Here is a 25691-nt window from a genome sequence, read left to right as displayed (position 1 = left end):
AGAATAATCACCCCTTGTTACAGGCACAGATTGCCAGAGCACCAGGTTTTACCCCTGGGGCGCGCCGTGGTTTAGCAGGCCTGGGCTGAGGTCTGAGAGTTTTTTAAAAAGGGTTGTAGACAGTTCTCATCATCAAGCAAATTTGAAAATCAACTTCTTAGAGCACAGTCTCTTAGAATAGTGTAAAATTAGCCTGTTGAAGCTCATTTCCTTTTCTACATCTTTTTCTCGGTATATGAATGGAGCATCTTTCTTTCTTTGTGTCCTCCTCCACTGCCAACCTCCTCCTGTCAATGACAGATTTCATTCTGATAGTTTATCAGCCCACTGCGTAATTTGGATTTGGAAAGCCATTTGATCTACAGATGCTCCTTGTTCTGAACTGAATTGGAGGAAATGATTCTGAAATTATACCCACTCAAGATGATCTATGCCGTAGTATTTCTAAAGGATACAGGTTAATGAAAGTCTTGGAAAGCGTTGGACCTTAAATCCTTTTCTGATCTTTTCAGAAGGTGACATGTCTTTTCCTAAGTGACCCTATTCTATTCCTGCAGAAGTAGCCAGATTATCTCAATGACTCTTAAGTTAAATTCTAGAAGGCCCTCAGCATACTATAACTACATAATAAACAAACACACTATAAATACATATACATATAAATATATACATATAAATATAAATGTACATATAAATATCCCACAAGAAAAATGACAAGTTATGGAATGGTTATTTATGTCAAGAAATAAGTTATTCTGGAAAGGCAAGCAATCTAATGTGACCATCTGCCATTGGAAAGAGATTGGAAGTAAATACTCATCTTGAAAACTGCTAAGACACCAATTAATGATTCTGTACAGTCATGTTCTCACATAACTCCAGCAAAGCACATGGAAAGTCACAAGCCCAAGAATGAAATCGAATAGGTACTCTATCCCAGAGAAGAGGCCTCCTGGGGTGGAGGTACTTTGGAGGATTTGCTGTGGTCCTTAGCTGGATAGGTTTAAAATCCTAATTCAGTCAGTTCCAGAGTGGTTCAATTTAAGAAAGGCAAACTCTTAAATATAAAGTTTAAAACCAGAGTGATAATTTATTACTTTGCCGTTATATCTCTGATAAAAACTGGAATCCTCCTATCAACATGGCCAGAATCTGATTTTTCTCCATGTTAAACTACATGGAAATGAAGTTTATTACCGGAAAAATTGATGGCTAAATTTCCCATTTTTTTCTCGATACAACCTGGATAGGTACTGCAAAATTTGAAAAAGACTGTCCTCTGATTTTGTAGCCAATCAATCTTGTTTTCTGATTAATACATACTTTCTTCAGCTATATCACAACTTTTAACTGGGTTATGCTTATGTTTCAATAACTTGGGAATTATACTTTTTTAGGTGACTTTGTTTGAATATTACTGTAATTATTCGTAACCAATCTGACCTATATTCTTATCAAACTAATTACACAGAGGAGTAGGCTGAAGGTTTTTCTTTTTTAACACTATCTTCTTCCATTTATGTATCTTTTATATCCTTAAGTAGCCTTTCAGAATTTATTTTCAAATGAAATATGACATTTTATTCTCCAAATAGGGAATATATGAATCACTAATTTGGCATATTTAAAGAGAGAGAAAATTCATTTTAGGCAAATGCTTTTACTTCTGGATAACATTAAGATGAACAGTAATTTACCTTGTTAGGAGAATGATAATATTTGAAATATGGATTTCTCTTAATTATGGAACAAGAAGCTAACATAATGTTAACTGTTCTACTCTGTCACATTACCAGTTCTGATTACATTGTATTTGGATTTAGCATATTTTGTTCAGTACTGGCCACATAGTAATTTTTTTCTTTTCATTAAGAATTAAAGACTTAAATAGGGCAGGCTCAAAAAAATTTCATGTTTTACTTTACATATCCATGGTTTTTGCCTTTTTTTCTCCCTGAGCATAATGATTTTGAAAAGCATTCTTCCACTATTATTTGAATATCTGACAGGCTCTCCATTTATATTCCAAATAACACAACATTTGACTTTAGTTTGACAGAAAAAAGATAAATATACCCTGGCCTTCAACATTATTGATGTGTTTTGAACAAGAAATGACAACCATGTTAATGTGGCTTTATAAAGATGTAGAAAATGTGAAAAGAAATAAATTGGCGGTGATGACTTTATGATAAGTGACAATTTTATTAGAAAGCATACCCCAAAGAAATAATATTTCATAAAGCAAAATGAATATTTACATTAAAACAACAATCCATAACAGGAAGTATTTGCAAAAATGTAGCAGATGTGGGCACACCTGGAGATGTAGGAAATTACTTATGCTATTTCAAAATTACTATGCTTCTGAAATTTGAAATAATTTAATACTATTATTTATCTTTCAAATTTATGTGTTCATATAGTTCCTTTTTTTAAAAAAATATTTTATTTATTTATTTGAGAAAGTGAGAAAACATGAGCCAAGGGGAGAGACAAAGAGAGAGTGAGAGGGAGATCCCGGGATCATGACCTAAGCCAAAGCCAGACGCTTAAAAGACTGAGACAGCCAGATGTCCCCTATAATTTTTCTCATTTTAGTATCCACTTATATTCAAACATTTCGATGAGTTTCACTGACCTTGCTTATGTCTTTTTTTTTTAAGATTTTATTTTTTTATTTGACAGAGATCACAAGTAGGCAGAGAGGCAGGCAGGGAGAGAGAGAGAGGGAAGCAGGCTCCCTGCTGAGCAGAGAGCCCAATGTGGGGCTCGATCCCAGGACCCTGAGATCATTACCTGAGCCGAAGGCAGAGGCTTCAGCCCACTGAGCCACCCAGGTGCCCCATGGCCTTGCTTATGTCTTAATAGGAAGAGGAAACCAGGTACTAGTCACTCTGCCACTCATGCTCCCCACCTTGTTGAAGTTAATCATCACCACAGTCCTCTGAAGCGGGTTACATCCTTCCCACTCAGAGACTTGAAAATGAGGTTCAGAGAGATTAAATCATGCTGAAGATCACAGACTTAGTAACTCCAGCAAAATTCGCATTCGAACCCCAATCTTTTGATTCAGTAACTCATTCCACACTATGTGGTATACTTTGTAAGTTATAAAACAACATGCATTTGTAAGAGTTATAATAATTACTTAATAGTGTAGAGTTTTGTTGAAGTCTTTTACTGTAAAAAAAGGCACTGCATTTGATTCCAAGTCAGATGAATGTTTGAACTCAATTTGTTTTTGTTTTTGTTTTTTTACTGAGCACATCAATGGGTGTGCCAAGTGCTTTCTGTGCATTATATTGTTGAACCTTCACAACATCCCATTGTAGTAAATAATGTTGTTATCTTCATGTTACAAATAAAGAAACAGCCTCAATGAATTTAAGTAACTTGCTTAATGGTAAGTGTGAAGCCTATTTCCTTTCCTTTGAACCATGTCCTATGTGTATATTATGTGGCCCATTGTCAACCAGTGGTATGAATTTCTTATAAAGAATTACACATGCAGCTTTACACAGAGTCCAGCTCCTTATTTAACTGTGATTTAGGCTTTCCCCCAATCCATTACTCAAATAGTTTTTGGTCCATTAGTTCTGGAAACCGCCACCCAAACTCCATGGTTTGAGTCTAATAACAACTTCAGGTTTCAGAGAGAGAGAGAGATTTAAGGTGACATAATAGGAGATATTTATTTTTTATTTTTTTTTAAGATTTTATTTATTTATTTGACAGAAAGAGAGATCACAAGTAGGCAGAGAGTCAGGCAGAGAGAGAGGGGAGGAAGCAGGCTCCCTGTGGAGCAGAGAGCCCGATGTGGGGCTCGATCCCAGGACCCTGGGACCATGACCTGAGCCGAAGGCAGAGGCTTTAACCCACTGAGCCACCCAGGCGCCCCATAATAGGAGATATTTAAAGACAGGTCAATAAGGATATATGTAAGGGTATATGTATAATGACATACATATATCCTTATCACTCTTTCAAAAATTAGAAGGAAAGGCCCACACTTAAGTATGGTTATTTGGTGGTTAGTGAGTCCTCAGGTTCAGAAGCTTGTTACAAGATTTTTTTGTGTGTAGCCACTGATTAGAGAGATGGTATCTCTGACTTAACATAAATTAAATATGACCAGTAGTCTTTTGAAGAGCATTGACTTACTATAGGCAAACTATAGGCTTTGGAGGAGTCAGATGAAAGGGAAAATTGTAACATATCAGTCATCAGCATTACTTTATTATCCATTACAAGTTAACGAGGGAATTTCTGGTAATGTAGTCAGCAGGGGTTAGCTGAATTCCTAGTCTGATTTAACAAGCAATCAACATAAGCAGCTTAAATATATTGTAAACAAATTGCAATATTGTGTTTTCTTATCTTCCTCAGATGTGCCAAAGCAAGTAACTTTCATATCAACTTTCTTTTTTTAACTGACACATAGTGTCTCATTGCCTTTCACAGTAGTATCCCTTTGAACTGTAGCCATTGTTTCTGGGCTGCCATTTTCAAGCTTTTTCTTTCCCGCTGTGAGGATGAGGAGGAATGCTGATGGTTCTTTTTTTTTTTTTTTTTAAAGAATTTTATTTATTTATTTGACAGAGAGAGAGAGAGAGAGAGAGAGAGAGAGATCACAAGTAGGCAGAGAGGCAGGCTCCCCGCTGAGCAGAGAGCCTGATTGGGGGCTCGATCCCAGGACCCTGAGACCATGACCTGAGCGGAAGGCAGAAGCTTAACCCACTGAGCCACCCAGGTGCCTCAGTGCTGATGGTTCTGATGACGGATCTGTCTCTCTTTTCATTAATCCTCTTTTCCACTTCAACATTAATTACTTAAAAAAACAAAAAACAAAAAACTTCAATACCAAAGTAGTACTGTTTGCTTTAGAGCAAAACTATTGGGAAGAGATTTATGCAATGTATGAGGTTAAGGAAGAATCTGTGGGTATAGGAGAAAAAGCACAGATGGAGGCAGACTACCTGGCTCAAAACTTTCCTGAGTCAGTCTGGGCAGGTAATATCTCTGAGCAAGAGTTTTTAATCTCTATGAGAATTCTCCCCACTTCAAGGTGGAAAGAATGTGCTGTTACTGCAATTACATGTGAAATCTTTACATGCACCTGGAGAGCAGCAACAAATAGCCAGGAATTGAGACTTAAGGAGGAGTTGGGCTCTTGGAGAGCCAGGACCCAGCAGTAGCCTGCTTACAGCTACGACAAAGAGCAAGATTGTCTGGCCCGTGCAGCTATAGGGAAAGGGTGTATTCTCCAAGAAGAGGGTGTGGGCAGAGAGAAATCTCAGAAATCAGCACTCTTGAAACTTTCTGACCTTCTCTGCTTGAGCACGTGCTTGTCCCTGACACTTGGTTTAAGGTTTGCCAATTTGTATCATTCATTTCTGCCTATAGAAGCGGAAAGCATTGCCTGAGCTGATTAGAGGGAGTGATGGATGGTGGTCTAAAGTAAGGGCCATTGTAACACCCAATTTCAGCGACTGAAATCAGATGATGTTCCACTGATATAACTCAGGGCTCTAACATTTGAATATGAAATAAACCCTTTCAGATCAGAATATCAAATAAACCCTTTCAGAGCTTCTAAAACTCATTCCCCTGGGCTTGAGATTTTAGCATCAGATTAAGTGAAAAGAAAAATGTACAGATAAATATCTTCAGCACTCTCTTCTAGGGAGCCATATCTTCTCCCATTTCATAAAGATTAGGTTAGGCCTGGCCAGGTTATTATATGTTGCCCAATTCCCCTTTGTCTAAGGGCCAGGTCAAGCCTAACCAATCAGAGAGCTGCATATCCCTGACCTCAGTGGTTGCCATGGGGCTGGCCACATAACTCTAACTGGGCAATTCAGAACCCTCCAGGTTTCTGACATCTATAATCCATATGGTTTTCAGGATACTTGTAGCCTGATTTTGCTGCCACACAGAAAAATCCTGTCTGATTTAAAGCAAAGCAGAAACAAGCAAAACCAAAGTCAAGTAGGCAAAAAAAACCCCAGGGCTAATGACATTTTGAAATACCCAAAGTTTGGGGAAATATTTAATAAATAATTATTTAAATTTTATATTGTTTATAAAATATTGGGAATAGCTTAACTATGATATGACAACAGAGACAAAATGGGCCTCATTTTAAATGATCGAATATATTTTTTACATCACATTTTATTTCATTTTTGATTAGGTAAATTTAAAATTAAATTAACTAAATTTTAAATTAAATTAATTACATTTTTAAAAATACAGTGGAAAATCTACATCATCCTGTTGCCCCATATACCCAATATCTACCCTCTATTCTTCCTCCCACTCCTCCCCCGACATAGATAACCACCTCTCTTAGTTTCTTATATATCCTTCCAGAGTTTCGTTATGCATATACAAGACAACAAGTATATAAGGAATCTTTTTTTTTTTTAAGATTTTATTTATTTATTTGACAGACAGAGATCACAAGTAGGCAGAGCAGCAGGCAGAGAGAGAAGGGGGGAAGCAGGCTCCCTGCTGAGCAGAGAGCCTGATGTGGGGCTTGATCCAGGACCCTGGGCTCATGACCTGAGCCAAAGGCAGAGGCTTTAACCCACTGAGCCACCCAGGCGCCCCAGTATATAAGAATCTTAATGTTCCCCCATTTATTACACGTGTGAAAACTTTTACTATGTTGTCTGTTATTTTTGCTTTTTAAAAATGTCTTCTGGATAATTAAAAAGGTTTTTGCCCCCTAGTGACTATCTTTATGGATATAATTCTATATTATACCATTAGCTCTACAGTAGGAATCCTACTAAGAAAAATGATGAAATAAGCATGTTTTCTCTTCCTTCCTGTTGCCTTCTCTTTTTTCCACCATCTGATATTAGTGAATAAAAAAATTTCTTAGTATTTACCCTCACACTGTTAAAAATGCACATATTTCTATTAATCGATTTGTCAGCTTCAAATAATGTTTTTGACTCCCTGCTATTAGAGACAAGATGATCAACAAATTTATTTACTCTCTACCTTTTTCTTTTATGCTATCCCTGTCCTTATTAGCTTATCATCTGTACATTTTCAGAGCATATAATATTTACATTCTGATTGTCCACCCTTACCCTCATCCTCATCCTCAGTTCTACAGTTGAATGTATTTCATTATTTCCAGTCTGATTTGGTATTTAATTAATTTTCCTTCTTTCTTCCAAAATTTTATCCAGCATTCCACGTTACATTTAGTTTTTATTTCTCCTGCATTTCCTCCGGTCAGTTATTTGATCCTTTCTTTTCTTTTATAATGTTGACATTTCAGAAGAATACCAATTATTCTATAGAATGCTCTCAGTTTTATTTGCCCAATGTTTACTTATGACTAGAGTGAGGTTATATATCTTTGGTAAGAAAATTCAGACTCTTATGCCAAAATTCCACATTTTATATTTTGCATTTTTATACATTAGTCATTGCTTTGAGGATGTCCTTTTCTTGATCAAATTTGTTCTTCAAGTTTCCATTTTATGAGCTTTTTAAAAAATATTTTATTTATTTATTTGAGAGAGAAAGAGAGAGAGAGAGAATGAGAGAGAGCACAAGAGGCAGAGGGAAAAGCAGAACTCCCCACTGAATAAGGAGACTGATATGGGGCTTGATCCTAGGACTCAAGGGTCATGACCTGAGCTGAATGAAGAATTCAAAATAGTTGTTCTAAAGATGCTCAGAGAACTATAAGGAAACACAGACAAAAAATTTAATGACTTCAGGAAAACAATATAAGAACAAAATGACAATTTCAACAAAAAAACAGAAAACATAAAAAGAACCATATGGAAATTTGGGAGCTGAAGAATATAATGACTAAACTGAAGAATTCAACAGAGAATGTCAACAGGAAACTTGACCAAGCAGAAGAAAGAATGTGAACTCGAACACAGATAATTTGAAATTATTTAGTCATTGGAGCAAAAAGAAAAAAAGAATAAAAAGGAATGAAGAAATCCTATGGGGCTTAAGAAAATCAATCTACATATTGTTGAAACCCAAAAGGAGAAGAGAGAAAAGGGAAGAAAGATATTTAAAAAAATTATAGTTGAGAACTTCCTAAATCTAGGAAATCTAGAGATTTTGTTTTTTGTTTTTTTATTTTTTTTAAAGGCTAGTCAGGTGAAGCAGTGGGAGTACAGATGGAACAAAAAATTAAACTGTAACTGGCTGTGGTCAATTAATTTTAAATACCACTACACTTGAACTAGCCACAAGGGAGAGATTTGGACATCCATGTTCATAAAGCTCCTAGGTCCCCAAACAGATTCACCTCAAAGAGATCTTTTCCTAGACACATTATAATAAAGCTTCAAGAATTAAGGACAAAAGAGAATCTTAAGACAAGCAAGAGAAAAGCTTTATCACTTTCAAGGGAACTCCCATAAGGCTCTTAGCAGATTTCTCAGCAAAAACTTTATAGGCCAGGAGAAAGTGGAGATGATATATTAAAAGTGGTTAAAGGAAAAAAAGAAAACACACCTGCCAACTAAAAATACTTTATCCAGAAATTTGACCTTGATAAATCAAAGAGGGATAAGGACTTTCCCACATATATAAGGGAGTTCATCACTGTTTGCTGTAGAAGAAATGCTAAAAAGAGTTCTAGAAGAAATAAAAGAACACTAATTAGTAATATGAAAATATAAAAGCCTGGAAAAGGTAAGCATACAGTCAGATGCAGAATTCTCCAACATTATAGTATGGTTATGTTAAACACCCAACTCTAGTATAAAGGTTAAAGAACAAAAGTATTATAATAGCAATGGCTACAATAATCTGTTAGTGGATATACAATATAAAGAGATATAAATCGTGACATCAAAAACAAAATGTGGTGGCAGGGAGAAATAAAAGAGCAGAATTTTTGTATGCAATCAAAGTTAAGATGTTATCAACTTCAAACAGATTTTTATAAAAAGGTTTTTATGTAACATCAGGGTAACTATAGAACAAAAACCTCAAATAGATTGACACAAGATATAGAGAAAGGAATCAAAGCACACAACTACAGAAAACCATTAAATCACAAGGAAGACAGTAAGAGAGTAACAAAACAACAAAGGAACAGGAAAATAGCCAGAAAAAAATTACAATATGTCATTAATAAGTCCTGATCTATCAATAATTCCTTTAAATGAAAATGGTTTAAATTTTTGAATCAAAGGGCACAGAGTAGCTAAACAGATAAAAACGGAAACAAACAAAAAACAAGACCGAATTATATGCTCCCTACAAGAGACTCACTTCAGTTTGAAGGGCACACATGGGCTCAAAGTGAAGGAATGGGAAAAGACATTCCATGCAAATGGAAACCAGAAGTAGACAGGGTTAGCTATACTTATGTCAAACAAAATACATTTTAAATCAAAAACTGTAAGGAGAGAAAAAGGAGGACACTATACCATGAAAAAGCATCAATTTATTAAGAAGAGATAACAACCATATATATATATATAATATATATATATATTATATTGCTTAAATATAATATATATATAATTATATATATTATATTTATTTATTTATTATATATATTTATTATATATTTTTATATATATTTATTTATATCTATATATATTTATATCTATATATAGATAGATATGAATATATATATTTATATATATTATATTTATATATAATATAAATATATATATTATATTTATATATATATTATATTTATTTATTATATATATTTATTATATATATTTATATATATTTATTTATATCTATATATATCGATATATTTATATCGATATATATATATATATATATATATATATATATATAGATATAGATATCCCCAACATACACCTAAATATTTTAAGCAATATATTAAGCATATACTAAAAGATCTGAGGGGAGAAATAGACAGTGATGCAATTATAATGGGGAACTTCATTGCCCCACTTACAACTGTGGATGGATGATCCAGACAGAAAATCAGTAAGCACACATTGAACTTGAACTATACTTTGGATCAAATGGACCCAACAGACATATACAGAACATCCTATCCAACAGAAACAGAATACACATTTTTCTCAAGTGTACATGGAACATTCTTCAGGATAGACAATATGCTAAGTGACAAAGCAAGCCTTAGCAAATGTAAGAAGTCTGAAATCCACACCATGTATCTTTTCTGACCACAATGATATGAAACTAGAAGTCAGTTATAGGAGGAAACTGGAGCTATTCACCAATATGTGGAAACTGAACAACTCACATCTGAACAATCAATGGGACAAAGAAGAAATCAAAAGGGAAATAAAAAGAAATTAGAAACATCCAAATGGGAAAGAAGTAAAATTTTATTTGCAAATGACATAATATTATATATAGAAAGGTCTAACAACTCCACCAAAAAACTATTGGAACTAATAAATTCTGTGAAGTTTTAAGATACAAAAGTGACATATGAAAATTAGTTGTGTTTCTATACACTAACAGTACACTATCTAAAACAAAGAATACAATCACTTTTACAACGGCATCAAAAACAAAACAAAACTACTTAGGAATAAGTGTAACCAGGGAACAAAAGATCTAAACCCAGAAAAGTATAAGAAATTGATGAAAAAATTGAAGAAGATACAAAATGTTCTATGTTCCTAGATCAGAAAAATTAATACTGTTAAACTGTCCATATTACCCAAAGTGATCTACAAATTCAATACAATCCCTACCAGAATTGAAATTGCATTTTCACAATAATAAAAAGAAATCCTAAAGTTGTATGGAACTACAAAATACTCCAAATAGCCAGAGCAATCCTGAAAAAGAACAAAGCCAGGGGTATCACACTTCAAGATTTCAAACTATATCACAAAGCTACAGTGATCAAAACAGTGTGGTACTGGCAGAAAAACAGACATATAGACAGACCAATGTGTTAGAACTGAGAGTCCAGAAACAAACTTACACATATATGTTGAACTAATATTTGACAAGGGAGCCAATAATTTACTATGGGGAAATAATAATATTTGAGGAAATAATTGTGTTGAGAAACTGGATATTCACATATAAGAGTATGAAATTGAACCCCTATCTTATATCACACACAAAAATTGACATGACATGGATTAAGGACTTAAACATAAGACTTAAATCAATGAACTCCTAGGAGAAAACATAGGAGAAAAAACTCCTTGGCACTGCTCAGCAATGATTTTTTTTTTTTTTTTTTTTTTGGATGTAACACCAAAAATACAAGCAACGAAAGCAAACATCAAGAAGTGGGATTATATCAAACTAGTCTCTACACAACAAAGGAAACAATCAATAGAAAGGAGAGGCAAACTTTGTAATGTTTGCAAACCATCTCTCTGATAAGGAGTTAATATATAAAATATACAAGGAATTCATTCAACTTAATAACAAAAAATAAAATAATTTAATTAAAAAATAAGCAAGAGAAGAAACAATATTATTAAAATGTCCATACTTTCCAAAGCAATCTACAGATTTATTGCACTCTCTATCAAAATACCTACAGCACTCTTAATAAAACTAGAACAAACAATACTAAAATTTGTATGGAACCACAAAAGACCCCCAAAAGCCACAACAATCTTGAGAAAGTAAGACGAAGCTGGAGGTATCACAATCCCAGATTTCAAGCTATACTACAAAGCTGTGATAATCAAAGTAGTATGGTATTGGCACAAAAACAGACACATAGTATCAATGAAACAGCATAGGGAGCCCAGAAATAAATCCATTCTTATATGTTAAATTAATCTATGACAAAGAAAGCAAGAACATATGATGGAGAAAAGACAGTCTATTCAACAAATGGAGCTGGAAAAACTGGTCAGCTAGTAAAGAATGAAACTGGACCACTTTTTTACACCATACACAGAAATAAACTTGAAATGGGTTACAGACCTAAATGTGAGATCTGAAACTGTAAAACTCCTAGAAGAGAACATAGGCAATAATTTCTTTGACCTTGGCCTTAGCAGCACTTTTTTTTTTTTTTAAGATATGTCTCTTCAGGCAAGTAAAACAAAAGCAAAAATAAACTATTAGGACTACACCAAAATAAAAAGCTTTTTCATAGTAAAGGGAGCCATCAAATAAAATGAAAAGGCAACCTACTGAATGGGAGAAGATGTTTTTAAATGATATATCTGATAAAGGATTAATATCCAAAGTATATTAAGAACCTATGCTACTCAAAACTAAAAGAATAAATAATCTGATTAAAATTGGGTAGAGGACCAGAATAGACACCGCTCAAGAGAAAACACTACAGATGGCCAATGGACACATGACAAGATGCTCAAAATCCCTAATGGTCAGGGAAAAGCAAATAAAAATCACAATGAGGTGTCACCTTACACCTGTCAGAATAGCTAGAATAAAAAAGATAATAATAAAAAAAAAAACAAAAACCAAGCAAGTGTTGGTGAAGATGAGGAGGAAAAGGAACCCTTGTGCACTGTTGGTGGGAATGCAAACTGGTGCAGCCGCTGTGGAAAATAGTATGGAGGTTACTCAAAAAATTGAAATAAGAATTATCTCATGACCCAGTAGCCACAGTGCTGAGTATTTACCCAAAGAAAATAAAAATTAATTCAAAAAAATGTATTCACCCAATGTTTATGGCAGCATTGTTTACAAAAGCCAAGATATGGAAACAACTTAAGCACCTATCAATAGATAAGTGGACAAAGAAGATGTGGCACACATATACAATGAAATATTCCTTAGCCACAAAAAAATAAGATTTGGCCATTTGAAACAATATGGATAGGCCTAAAAGGTACAAAGCTAAGTGAAATAAGTCAGAGTAAGGCAAATATGGTATGATCTTACTTACATGTGGAATCTAAAAAACTGCACTCATAGAAACAAAGAGGAGAATGGCTGTTGCCAGGGGCTAGGGTTAGAAAATGATGAGATTTTGGTCAAAGGATACAAGCTTTTAGTTATAAGATGAATAATTTGCAGGGATTTAACACACAGTATGGTGAGACTATAGTTAGCATAGCTAACTATAAGACTATGATTAACAATATTGTATTGTGTACTTTAAAGTTGCTAAGAGACTAGCTCTTAAATGTCTCACTGTAACAGTAACAACAATAGCAATAAAATGGCAATTATGTGAAGTGAAAGATGTATTAACTAACCTTATTGTGGTGAACATTTTACAATACATATGTATATCAAATCATCACACTATACACCTTAAATTTATAGAATGTTTTATGTCAATCATATCTTCATTAAGTTGGAAAGAAAATGAACTGGCACCATATCAATTTAAATGACTAAAGGAAGAAAGGTCACTAAAACTTACTGACACACAAAACTCTGTAGAAAACATTAATGCAGGGTGCCTGGCTCAGTGGGTTTGGCAGCTGCTTTTGGCTCAGGTCATGATCCTGGAGTCCCAGGATGGAGTCCCACATCAGGCTCTCTGCTCAGCAGGGAGTCTGCTTCTCCCTCTGACCTCCCCTCTCATGTTCTCTCTCTCTCTCTCTCACGTAAATAAATAAAATCTTAAAAAAATAAATAAAACAATGCAGATCAGATGAAAAGTGAGGAAAAACATTCTGCCATGAATTTGAAAACAAAAGCTTAGTAAGTAAGGCAACCACTTCTTTAAAGGAAAACCAGAAAGCAGAAACAAAGTAAGGAAGATAGCAAGGTAAAGTTAGTTTTGAAGTTGTGGCTAGAAGAACTTAGGAAAAAGTAGAAATAAAAAACAAAGCCATCACAGAAATGTAAAGAACAAGAACAAGGGAAATCAGACATATGGTTTAGGGACATAAAAGTTAGAAATAACAAAAGTGATCTAAAGGATTAGAGAAGATGGTAAATATTGAAATGAGGCAGAAAAAAAAAGAAAGAAAAAAAATTGCATAATTAGAGTCCCTGAAGGATAAAGGTATAACTCAAGAAAATCTTGGTGAAGTAAAAGATTTGAATCTATATAATGAAAGGAAACACCATGTCCCAGAGGAAATTAACCTAGAATGGTCAATACTGAAATAATCATTTTATGAAAGTATGGGACTTAATGATAAAGAATGAATCCTTCAGACATCTAATCAAAATGGTTAAGTTATATATATATATATATATATATATATATATATATATATTTCTCAAGTAAATTTAACTTTACTCAGATTTCTCAAGTAAATTTAACTTTAGAAGATAGTGGAACAAACCTTACAAGATCCTCAAATATTATGTGTGACCCAATAATTTTCTAACTAGCCAAACTGTTCTTTAAGATTAAAGGCTAGAATGAACTGTTTTGAACATGAAAGAATTCAGAGAATATTTTTCTATCTACTCTCCTTCAGGTAACTATTAGTGAATACATAAAAACATTGTTTGAAGATAATATGATTGTATAAAAAATACTATCAATTGAAAACCTATCACATAAAAGAACATTCAGTAAAGTAGCGGAAAATAGAATTAATATAGAGAAAGCAAAAATTTTTATTATATAAGAAACAATTATGAAATAATAGAAGAAATGATTCCAGGTATTATTTTAATACCTAAGAATAACACATCAAGAAATATAAAACCTAGATTTAGAAAACTTCAGAATACTCCTGAAGGATATAAAAGAACTGAAGTAATGGGAAGACATACCAAGGTTTTGACAGAAAAATTAAAAAATCAAAAAGTTATCAATTCTTCATAAATTATAAAGTAATCCAATGTAAATATCTTCAAATCTTCATGATATAAATTTAAAGTGATCCAATAAGAGGCACCTGGGTGGCTCAGTGGGTTAAGGCTCTGTCTTCAGCTCAGGTCATGATCTCAAGGTCCTGGGATTGAGCCCTGCATTCTGCTCTGCTCAGCAGGGAGCCTGCTTTCCCCTCTCTCTCTGCCTGCCTCTCTGCCTACTTGTGGTCCTTCTCTCTCTGTCAAATAAATAAATAAAATCTTTAATAAAAAAATAAAGTGATCCAACAAGAATACCAAGTGTTTTTAAACTAGAAAAACTGATTATAATGTTTATGTAGAAAAAATATACAAACAGGAATATTGAGAAAAACTCTGACAAAAGGAGCAATACTGGGACGCCTGGGTGGCTCAGTTGGTTAAGCCGCTGCCTTCGGCTCAGGTCATGATCCCAGCGTCCTGGGATCGAGTCCCATATCGGGCTCCTTGTTCTGTAGGGAGCCTGCTTCTCCCTCTGCCTGCCACTCTGTCTGCCTGTGCTTGCTCGCTCGCGCTCTCTCTCTCTCTCTCTCTCTCTCAATGACAAATAAATAAAGGGAAAAAAAAAAGGAGCAATACTGGTAGGGGCTATATTTATTTCCTGGTAGAAAAACACTTTATGTCTCAACAACTCAACAAAGAATGTGCTTATCACTAACTAAACAACTAGAAATAAATGATACTAAAATCTAGTTATTACAAAGGGCTATCTCAAAACAGGAGAGTAAAAATTGATTACTTAACAAATGGTCCTAGAACAACAGGTTGCTTTCTGGAAAAAATAAAATTGGATCTATTTGTACATTATATACTATGATAAATTTTAAATGCATCAAGAATTTATACATAAAAAAAGCCTTCAAATTCCAGATGAAAATTCTTTTTTCAATGGGAAGTCTTTTCTAAGTAGGAATCCATCCAGAATTTGCAATAAAAAGAAGAGTAAATTTGGAAATCTAAAAAGAAAAAAAATTCTTCATGATAAAACCCCACATGGTAAATCAAAAAACAAACTGCAAACTTGGAAAAATTCTGCAGTCCATATCACAAGCAAAGGGTTAATTTCACTATTATACAGAATGCTCCTAGAGCTCAACAAAAGACTGATAATCCAAAATACAAGAAGGCAAAAAATATGAAGATAGCTCATAATTAACAAAATACAAATAGTTTAAAAACATAAAAAAGTAGTAACCTCTGAATATTAGAGACATGTATATGAAAACTACACTGGTGTAATTTCTTCTGCCATACTGGCAAAGTTTTGTGTTTTATATTGTAATCTATTAGTAACAGGAAACAAGCACTCTTATTCATTGCTCATAGGGATGTAAATAAAGGTAACTTCACATGAAGAGCAATTTGACATTTGTCAAAATTACAAATGTACATTTCACTTTTGAACCAGTAACTTTATTTCTCATAGGTAAATTCTTACACCTGTGAAATGATAGATTTATAGGGTATACTGATTAAGTAACTTGTTACTGGGAAGGAAACAGTTGGGACCTGGGAAGATGGAGATAATCTTCACTGAATATCTTTTTAAACTTTGTAATTTTTTGATCATGTGAATTATCTACCATATATTTAAAAGTCTGAATTAAAAGCAACATTGATATAAAATTCTTTTTTAAAAATCCACAGCATGGTTTTATTCAATCTGAAATCATTTAGAAATGGCAAATTTTTCACTAAAGTAGAAAGCAAAATCGAAGACCATAGCTTGATCTCTTGTGAAAACTTATCTCTGTCAGCAAAACCTTCAACCATATTTCCCATCCTAAACCATTCTTTCTTAGCTCTTTCACACCTAAGCTGAAAGCAGCCTCTTTTGCCAAACCATGGGAAGTACCAAGAATGGAGCTAGGATGGCACAAAGTCTCAACTGGAGCGAAGAATCAATGAGGAAATATTTAACTGTCTAGAAATACATGTGCTGTGAATTTTCATTGAAAGGTTGGTACAAAAGGAGGATTGCTTAGTTGGTTTTGTTGGTTCCTCCCTTCCTTCCTTCCTTTCTATCTGTACATTTTACTTTCTTTTCTTGTCTTATTCCATTAGTTAGGAATTCCAGTACAATGTTGAGCAGGAGTAGTGAGACAGGACATCCATGGCTTGTTTCTGACCTTAGGGGGGAAACTTCTAGTTTCTCATAATTAAGTATGATGTTAGTTGAAAGGTTTTGTAGATGTTCTTTATCAAGTTAATGAAGTTCCACTGTAGTTGCCACTGTATTTCTAGTTTGCTGAGGTTGTGTGTGTATGTGTGTGTGTGTTAACCATGAATGGGTGTTGGATGTTGTCAAATGATTTTGTTCATCTATTAATATGGTCGTGCAATTTTTATTCTGACTGATACGACATGTTCATTAATTGATTTTTGAATGTTCACATGCCTTGCAGACCTAGGATAAATTCCACTTGGTCATGGTATGTAAGATAAAAAATTCTAAAAATAAAAAAGGAATTTATTATTGATAAAATAAAAAGGTCTGTCTTTTTTTTCATTCAAAATGTAGCTATATAACCCATTCTCTCCTCCCACAATCAGAATTGAGAACATGTTTTCAAAATGAAGTGTATCTAATTGATTTATTCTTCTGAATTTTAAAATTCAGATTATGTTATTGACATCCTTTAAGTTGCATGGTGTTACTTATAATGATTGTAACTGCAGTTTATTTTCACATGGAGTGACATTTTATCCTATCTTTTATTCTGCACCTGTTTTAAATATTTCTGGAACAGGTTCAAATCATTAAGATGAATGTAGTAATTACGGGTCTACTAAAGATGAATCATCATCCATATATGCTACATGAATTTTGATCACTCTAATATGCCACTGCTGTTAAAAACAATTCATTCTCATTTCATCAAGTATTTTGTAGACTTTTATTTTCTTTTAGTCCTCATATTAGAAAGTTTTTATTTTTCCTCTAAATACCACAAGACATTATCCATGTGAGATGAGGATTTTGCATTATAATAGTCACACCTGCAATCTTTAGTATCACAGAAAATGGTAACAGGATCAGTTTCTTAGCTACAAAAATGACAGTTAAAACCCTCTTTCAGCAAAGCAGGACTCTTCTGTTACTGCTTGATTTGTTTCAGTTGTTTGTGCTCCTCAGTCTACCCAGTTTTTCAGAGTCATTTTCATTTTCTCCAATACTTATTATCTTAGTATTATGAACATACTGGAGATGGTGATAGTGCAACCTCTGTTTTTGATCTCTTCTGCAGAGAAATTCTCCTGAGAGAACTATCTGGGATAACTGGATTTTTCTATGTCTGACTCAAGCTTTATTGGAGCTATGTTGGTCTATGACATCGAACTATACCCAAGTAGAGGCTCTGTACCTTAATTTATCTTCCATTTATCTAACTTGCCAGTTAAAATGGTACTCTACATTCCTTCTACAAAATATAACAATGCCCAGAGCAAGCTGAATGTGGATAGCTGAAGATTGTTCTGTCATGTTCTGCTCCTTCTTGGACGGTCGAATACTTATATTAATTCAGGGACTTTGTCCCCATACTTTATTTATGTCATTTTTGGGATAATCACAAGAACATAATTTTAATTAATTATTCCTAAGTTGACAGGAGTGAAAAGAAACTGATGTCTCCATGATAACTAAACTGAATACTTTGGAAAGACTCAGTTACAAAGGTTAGTTAAAAATCTTGTCAGGTTAAGTATTGGCAGGACAAGAGTAAAAACATTAGAAAATAATATAAAATGATTTCATATTCAGATTATTCTGAAAGACTGTATTTCTGAGATTTCTCTTCATAACAAAAAATGGAAATTGGAAATCCTAGACTGCATTTGGAGTGTGATTCATGCAGGACATCACACAAAACTCCAGTCATTGGAGTGCCAGGTGGTGGATTTAGAGTTACAGAAGTTTGGGCTCTACATGATAAAGCTGGAAAATGAATGTATGTATATTTTAAATTCAGGCAAATGTTTATAGTATGTACATAATGCCTTTTGATGATTCACTCTTAACACCAACTGGTTTTGATTAATTGACCAACTACAAATGTTGACATGACAGATAAGAAGATTTTCACTGGACTTGAACTTGAATGGCTGTCTTTTTAATCCTTCTAATCTGGGCCTAAGTTTGTTGAAATATGTAAAACTGTGTTTTTGGAATCAAAGTTTTGTTAAGATTCAGGCAAACTGATTAGAAAGATTTAAGAGATATACGCAATAAGGGGCAGTATGGCATAGGAGTGGGAGCAAAATGAGAAAAATGTAGGTGTAGAAGTCATGTTCTTCCTATTTCCTCTGGTGGAAATCCATGACTCAAGTCACAAGTTAACACCTCTCCTCTTTCCTCCATGGTTTCCTTTTTTTTTTTTTTTTTTTTTTTTTGACTTGTCAGAGAGAGAGGGAGAGAGAGTGAGCACAGGCAGACAGAATGACAGGCAGAGGCAGAGGGAGAAGCAGGCTCCCTGATGAGCAAGGAGCCCGATGCGGGACTCGATCCCAGGATGCTGGGATCATGACCCGAGCTGAAGGCAGCTGCTTAACCAACTGAGCCACCCAGGCGTCCCTATGGTTTCCTTTAATAAGGGACAAAGACTTTCATGTTAATATTAAAGATTTCCAAATGAAAGTACTTGACATAGCACCAGGTGTTTTTATTTTACTATGAATGAAGTTTTAGGCTTTGTATAAATGACTGACAGTGGTGGGGTCCTGGGAGATAATGTAGGTAAGAAACAGGAAGAAAAGCACAAACACCAGGCTGGAACAGGGTGGGACAGAGTGTACCTTCTTAATCCAGTATTAGATCAAAGAAAATCTCTTTGACTACATGGATTATGCTATTATTTTCAAAACTGTCCATGTAATCAGTTGCATATTGTTGACCTGAACAACTAAAATCTCATTCATGCTGTAATATCTACCCATTTCATGCTGACCTGCTATCACACTGACATTTCAGTCTAACTATGTATGAGTTATTCATTATGCCATTTTATTTTAATTCGTTTTGGTTATAGCAAATGGAGCCAACATGACATTCATCTTCATTTGTAACCTAGCATGATTGGAAAGTAAGTCTGTGAGACTTAAATGGATACAGTATAACTGGAACACTACCAAGTTGCATGGTTTGATTTTACCATGATGTCACAAATCCTTTTCCTTCTTCTTCAGTTTCTGGGAAAAATATGCCTTTTATTTAATGAAGTAAGAAATTCTGAGAGCAACAAAGCAGTATAGGTGCCATATAGTAGTCCTAATTTGAGACAGTCCTATATTATAAAATTGATCCTTTGACTTAAAATTTACGGGACCCACGTAAACCTGTGTGTTTCTAGGAGTAATACTCTTAATTTAAAAATTTTATTTATTTATTCGACAGAGAGAGTGAGAGAGCACAGTAGGCAGAGCAGCAGAGGGAGAGGGAGAAACAGGCTCCCCACTGAGTAGGAGGCCTGATGTGGGGCTTCATCCCAGGACCCTGGGTTCATGACCTGAGCTAAAGGCAGTTGCTTACCCAACTGAGCCTCCCAGGCACCCGGAGCAATAATCTTTTAAAATGAAATTGGAATTGCTGTAAACACTTCTTTTTTGTATTCCATTTGCCTTCAGTTATAGAGATACTTGAAAAGTTATCTCTTAACCTTGCAAAATGGGAAATTACTTATCAGTCTACAACCAAGTTGGGCAAAGGAGCTATGAAAGAAAGAAGGCATAATTATTCAAGGTAAAAAAATATTGCTTCTTGTGGTGTCTAACAGAGCTATCCTATTACTAGAGGAAGAAAGAAGATCACTAGAGCAACAGGGGCACAATTACAAATAAGGGAAATATAATTACATTGATCTTTGAATTTAGTGTCAAATATTTAAGATGGAAGCTTTAAGCTTGCAGTTATTCTTCTATTTACTCAGGTGAATGATAAATCTTACAAAGTTGACAGTAAAAATCTCAGATTTTGTCTATTTGGCTTCTAGGATAAAAGTGGTCTTGTTAAAATATATTGGCAATTTAAAATTTTATTTTCAATGGTGGTAGAATTAAAGAAAGCTTACCATGTTTTTGTTTGACTTTAAATCTGATGAAATATTTGTCTGGGAAAAAATATACCTGATTGTGTGTGTGTGTGTGTGTGTGTGTGTGTGTGTGTGTGTGTGTGAGTGTGTGTGTGTGTCCATGCATTTATGTGTTATTATCTCAAAGGCTTTCTTCCTTTTCCATTCATCTCTTCACAACCCAAACTAACCCTCTCTCACAATTTATATACCACAGTCTGGCAAGGAATACAACCCTCTGAAAGTTGTTTACAGTTAGCATAAAAAGAAAAAAAGAAAGCAACAACTATAATTTAGTATCAGTGTATCTGATTCCACTGAATTGACAGATAATGTTTCCTACTTATGGGAATTACAAAAGCAAATGGTAATTATTGTCATTTCCCTTACATTCTATGTCTTTTTAAAGATTTATTTATTTACCTACCTACAATTTGTAGGTATTTGTTACCTACAAAAACAAAATTTTCTGAGCTTATGAGGTCTATGTTCTAGTGAATCCCTGGATCCTGAGAGAGTCACAAGGAGAGAACTTGTGCTGGACTCATCCTTATCTAGAAAACTACAGATTTGTATGGAAGAACATAACATGAATTAAGGGCTGGAATACATTTTTGGATGAAAAGAACTAATAACATTAAAATGTCAACCTTCTAAATGTTAATATAAAAATGAAACTCATTTTTTAAATTAGAACTCCCAACAATTTTTTTTTAATCTGATGAAGTGTTTTAAACTTTTTCTGAAGGAATACATGCCTAAGATAAGGTAAGATATTTTCAAAAAGAAGACTAGAGAAGGAGAACTTGCCTTACTAGATGAGAACATGCTGTAATTCACTGTTATATCAATATGGCATTGGCATCAGACCAGACCAGTGGAAAAGAATAAAAAATGTGAAAATAAATCCTGGTGAGGAGGATAATTTAACATATGGCTGAGGTGGTATTTTAACTTATGGGGAAAATTATGGGTTTTGCACCATATGGTGCTACTGCAACTGGTTACCCATCAGGAAATAAATAAGATTGTACCAGTACCTCACACCATATAAACAAAATTTAACATGGACAACTAGACAAATTTTGGATGGATTAGAAATTAAATTTGACAAAAACATAATAAGAAACACCTACAAGAAATTCTAGAAGAACATGGGTATAAACTGGGGTGGGGAGGAGGAGAACTTTTATTTTTTTTAAATTGAATAGAAAAAACAGTATATTTGGAAAATATATTAGCATGCAGAACACAGAAGACTAATATCTATAGTACACAAAGAGTTCTTACAAATGTATGATAAGATAATCCAAGAGAATATGCAAAAGCTAAAACTAGGCAAATATAGAAGACCAAATAACAGATTTGAACTCCTCATAGGCAGGCAAAAGTAAATTAAATTTACACCTGAGTATCTCTTAGACTAGCCAAAATTAAAAAGAAAGAAAACACCACTTTCTGCCCAGGAATGGGGAGATGAGTGTATTTTCAGATTTTACTAACAAAAATGGAAATTGCATCCTTTTTGGAAAGCAATGTAGTACTGTCTGTTAAAAGAAACAAATGCATAGTTGACTTTGATCTAGCAGTCTCTCTCTTAGGAATCTAGCCAGTAGAAATAACAGCACCCATGAAGATTGTATACAGAATATTGGTTGTAACATTATTCATAGTGGCAAAGAACTGGAAACAAAGTGAATGCCCATGATAGCACATTTATACCATGGACTAGTTTGTAGCCATTAAAAAGACTGTATAAAACCATACTAGGAAACTTGGAAGGACTTCCATGAGGTATTGTTGAGTGAGAAAAGCAAGGTGCTGATGATGTTGCATAATATCCAAGTTTTGAAATATAAGTAAGATTCCCCACACTATAAATATATGTGTATTTTATGAATAGTTACAATTTTATAATCTAAGAGTCTCTGTCACCTGGGTTACCTAGGTGGTGATGGTGGCAGTGATGCTGTGGGTAGACAGAAGGAAAAAAAAAAAGAAAGGCAATATATTAGGTTTTTTTGTTGTGTAACAAGTTAACAAAAATTTAGAAGCTTAAAACAATAATACATTTATTTTCTCATAGTTTTTAATGGTTCCAGAGTTAGACCTGCTCAGCTGAAACCTCTGCTAAACATCTAGTAAGGTGCTATTAAGGTATTAATAGGACGGAATTCCCTTTTGAAGCTTGTGATGCATTTCCAAGCTCACACCGCTACTGTTGGTGGTATTCACTTCCTTGTGACTCTATGGCTGAGGGCCTTATCTTCTCACTGGTTGTTGGCTTCAGGCCACCCTAATGTCCTAGAGCCCACCTGCAATTTCTTGTCACATGTCTCTTTCCATAGGTTGTTCACAACATGGCTGCTTGCTTCTTCAAGGACAGCAGGAGAGTCTTTTGATGAGCTAAGTGGAGTCTTACAAAAAGGAATGTAACCAGAAGAGTGACATCCCATCCCATCACCTTTTCTGTACTCTGTTGGTTAGGAGAAAGGTCCCACCCACACCCGAAGGGCAGATGAATACAAGGACATGGATCACTAGAGGGGATCAAAATTAGAGCCAAACAATGAAAAGAAATAGTATTTTAAAAAGACCAAAAGCTAATAGAAAACAGAAACTATTAAATACTATATAAAATTAAACATGTGTATTAAATAATTTTGAAAAATAAAGACATTAAAAAAAGATAATGACTGCCATGTCTCAGATCATTATTATTATGCATTCCCTTGGGTTCTTCACAGAACATTAATATGATATGTGGTACCATGTTACTTCTTTGGGTTCTTCGTGAAGAATGTGCCCGGTTGTTTTCCTCCACGTTTCATCCATTCTAACATGCCTCAATTGTCAGCAGCCCATTATTTTGTGTTCCACAATGAAAGAAAATAGAATGCCAGTTAAACTAGGTTTTCCTAGCACCATCAATTAGGAGGTGTATGCCAATTTAAAAGATTTGACTATCTTAGGTTTGATGAAAATTCCTTGGAGGCATTTTGTCCTTGGGAAAGATCTCTTTAGCTTCATGCTGGAGGCCCTTAGAGCCCAGTGGATTACCTTTGACTTTGCTTGCTGATAGCCACACTGCTTGTCTCATATCCTTCTATTTCCTTGAAATGTAAATTAGGAATAATTGAATAATTAGATTTAGGCCAGGCAAGGATCAGTAAGATACTGTGTAAGTGCAAATTCTTCTGAAGTCATTCAATGATTCTAGGCCACTAGGATTCTATTTCTAGGCAACTATTGCAAACTCTCTAACTATATTATTCTTTCTTTTCTTCTTTCTTTCTTTCTTTTTTTTTTTTTTCTAGGAAGAAGTACTGTTAAGGTGAAAATAGTATAAGAAAAAAATTGAATTAATTTTTAATCATAAACTGCAGATGTCTGGAAAATCTTTTAGCTTAGCATGGCAAATTGATGTAATTATAGTATTGTGTATGAACAATGTTTTTCCTTAGGTAAAATTAATGCTAATCAAACTTGAAAAGTAACTTAAATGAACTATCTCTTAAAGCAATTTCAAATGCACCGAGAGTGACTTGATTTGCCTGAAAGAGATTATTATTTTTACAATGAAGGCAATTTGCTCTTCAGCCATTTCTTTATTCCAAGTCTCCTGTATATTAGAAAACATTTTTCTTATGGGATCTACAGGTTGCTGCTAAATTTGTCCCGATATCTATAGCATCCTCCAAAATGACTTCTCTCTTGCTTTTTCCATATCAGTACAAGGATTAATATAACAAGCTCTAAAATTAGTTTAATATATTTAAGAAGTCTTTGAAATGATTAGAATTTTCAAAAGGAACAGCGTAGATTGCTACCTTTAAAAAGAATTACAGAGCATTATATTTATATTCTTAGTCTTTAAAAAGCTTCAAGTGTCCTTTGCTTCCATTAAATATTTTGTAGATCTCAAAGCTTTCTTTAACCTTCTTCTGAAGTTGAATTTCATGGTTCTTTTCTAGTTTTCATCAATAAATAGCTTTAGCTAGAATGCAAGGAATTTATTTACATTTCCTTTTTCATAGTGACCTGAAGCTATCTGCTGTTGAAGTTCCCTTTTTGCTTCCGAAATCAGTGACAGCATATCAAATACAGCTTCAAGCTGGAGTCTAATTTTCAGTCACCTTACATATCTCCCATATGCAGATACCCTACAGATTTCAAAGGCAATGGTGAGCAGGAGGTGAGCAGGGTGAGCTCCCCCATTCCTGCTTTATCAGTATAACAACCTGCCATTGTAAGAGGTAACTTTTCTTTCTGCCTTTATCTCTGATCTCAGTCATTGCTTGAATTTTATCCTTGTAAGTCTTCCTAATTCCTTGTCTTCCCTTTTGTTTTTCTCACTCGTAAGTCACATTAGATGCAAACACTACAGCACATGTTACTACACATGAGGAAGGATGTGTTTATTAGTAAAATAAATGCTTGGGTTTCTTTTGTGTGAAAAATACATGATGGCTTGACTTCCTAGCCCTGGGCCCTTCAAAAATATATCCTGGGTTTATGATATGGTGGTATGATATGTAGTATTAACAAGTTAAAAGCAATGTAAACTGATTTCACATTTTCATGTTTTTCTGTTATTCAGTGTTCCCACATGAAAACTGCAAGGCTTAGACTCTCCTAGAACTGGTGACATGGCCCTGTATCCAGCTAGCCAGCCAACTGTTATCCAAACCAATATAAATTGGGGTCATCTAAATTCTCCCTAAATCTGAATTCTCCCTAAAACAAAGAGATCTCTTTTCATGGTTGTGGTCCCGCATTTAGGCAGGTGTCTCAAACTCAATCTCACCTATTAAAAGTCCAGAAGGAGGGACGCCTGGGTGGCTCAGTTGGTTAAGCAGCTGCCTTCGGCTCTGGTCATGATCCCAGCGTCCT

The sequence above is a fragment of the Enhydra lutris genome, unplaced genomic scaffold (genome assembly GCF_002288905.1).
Source record: "Enhydra lutris kenyoni isolate GAN:26980312 unplaced genomic scaffold, ASM228890v2 scaffoldscaffold1, whole genome shotgun sequence".
Classification (NCBI taxonomy): Eukaryota; Metazoa; Chordata; class Mammalia; order Carnivora; family Mustelidae; genus Enhydra; species Enhydra lutris.
This window is presented reverse-complemented; position numbering follows the sequence as displayed.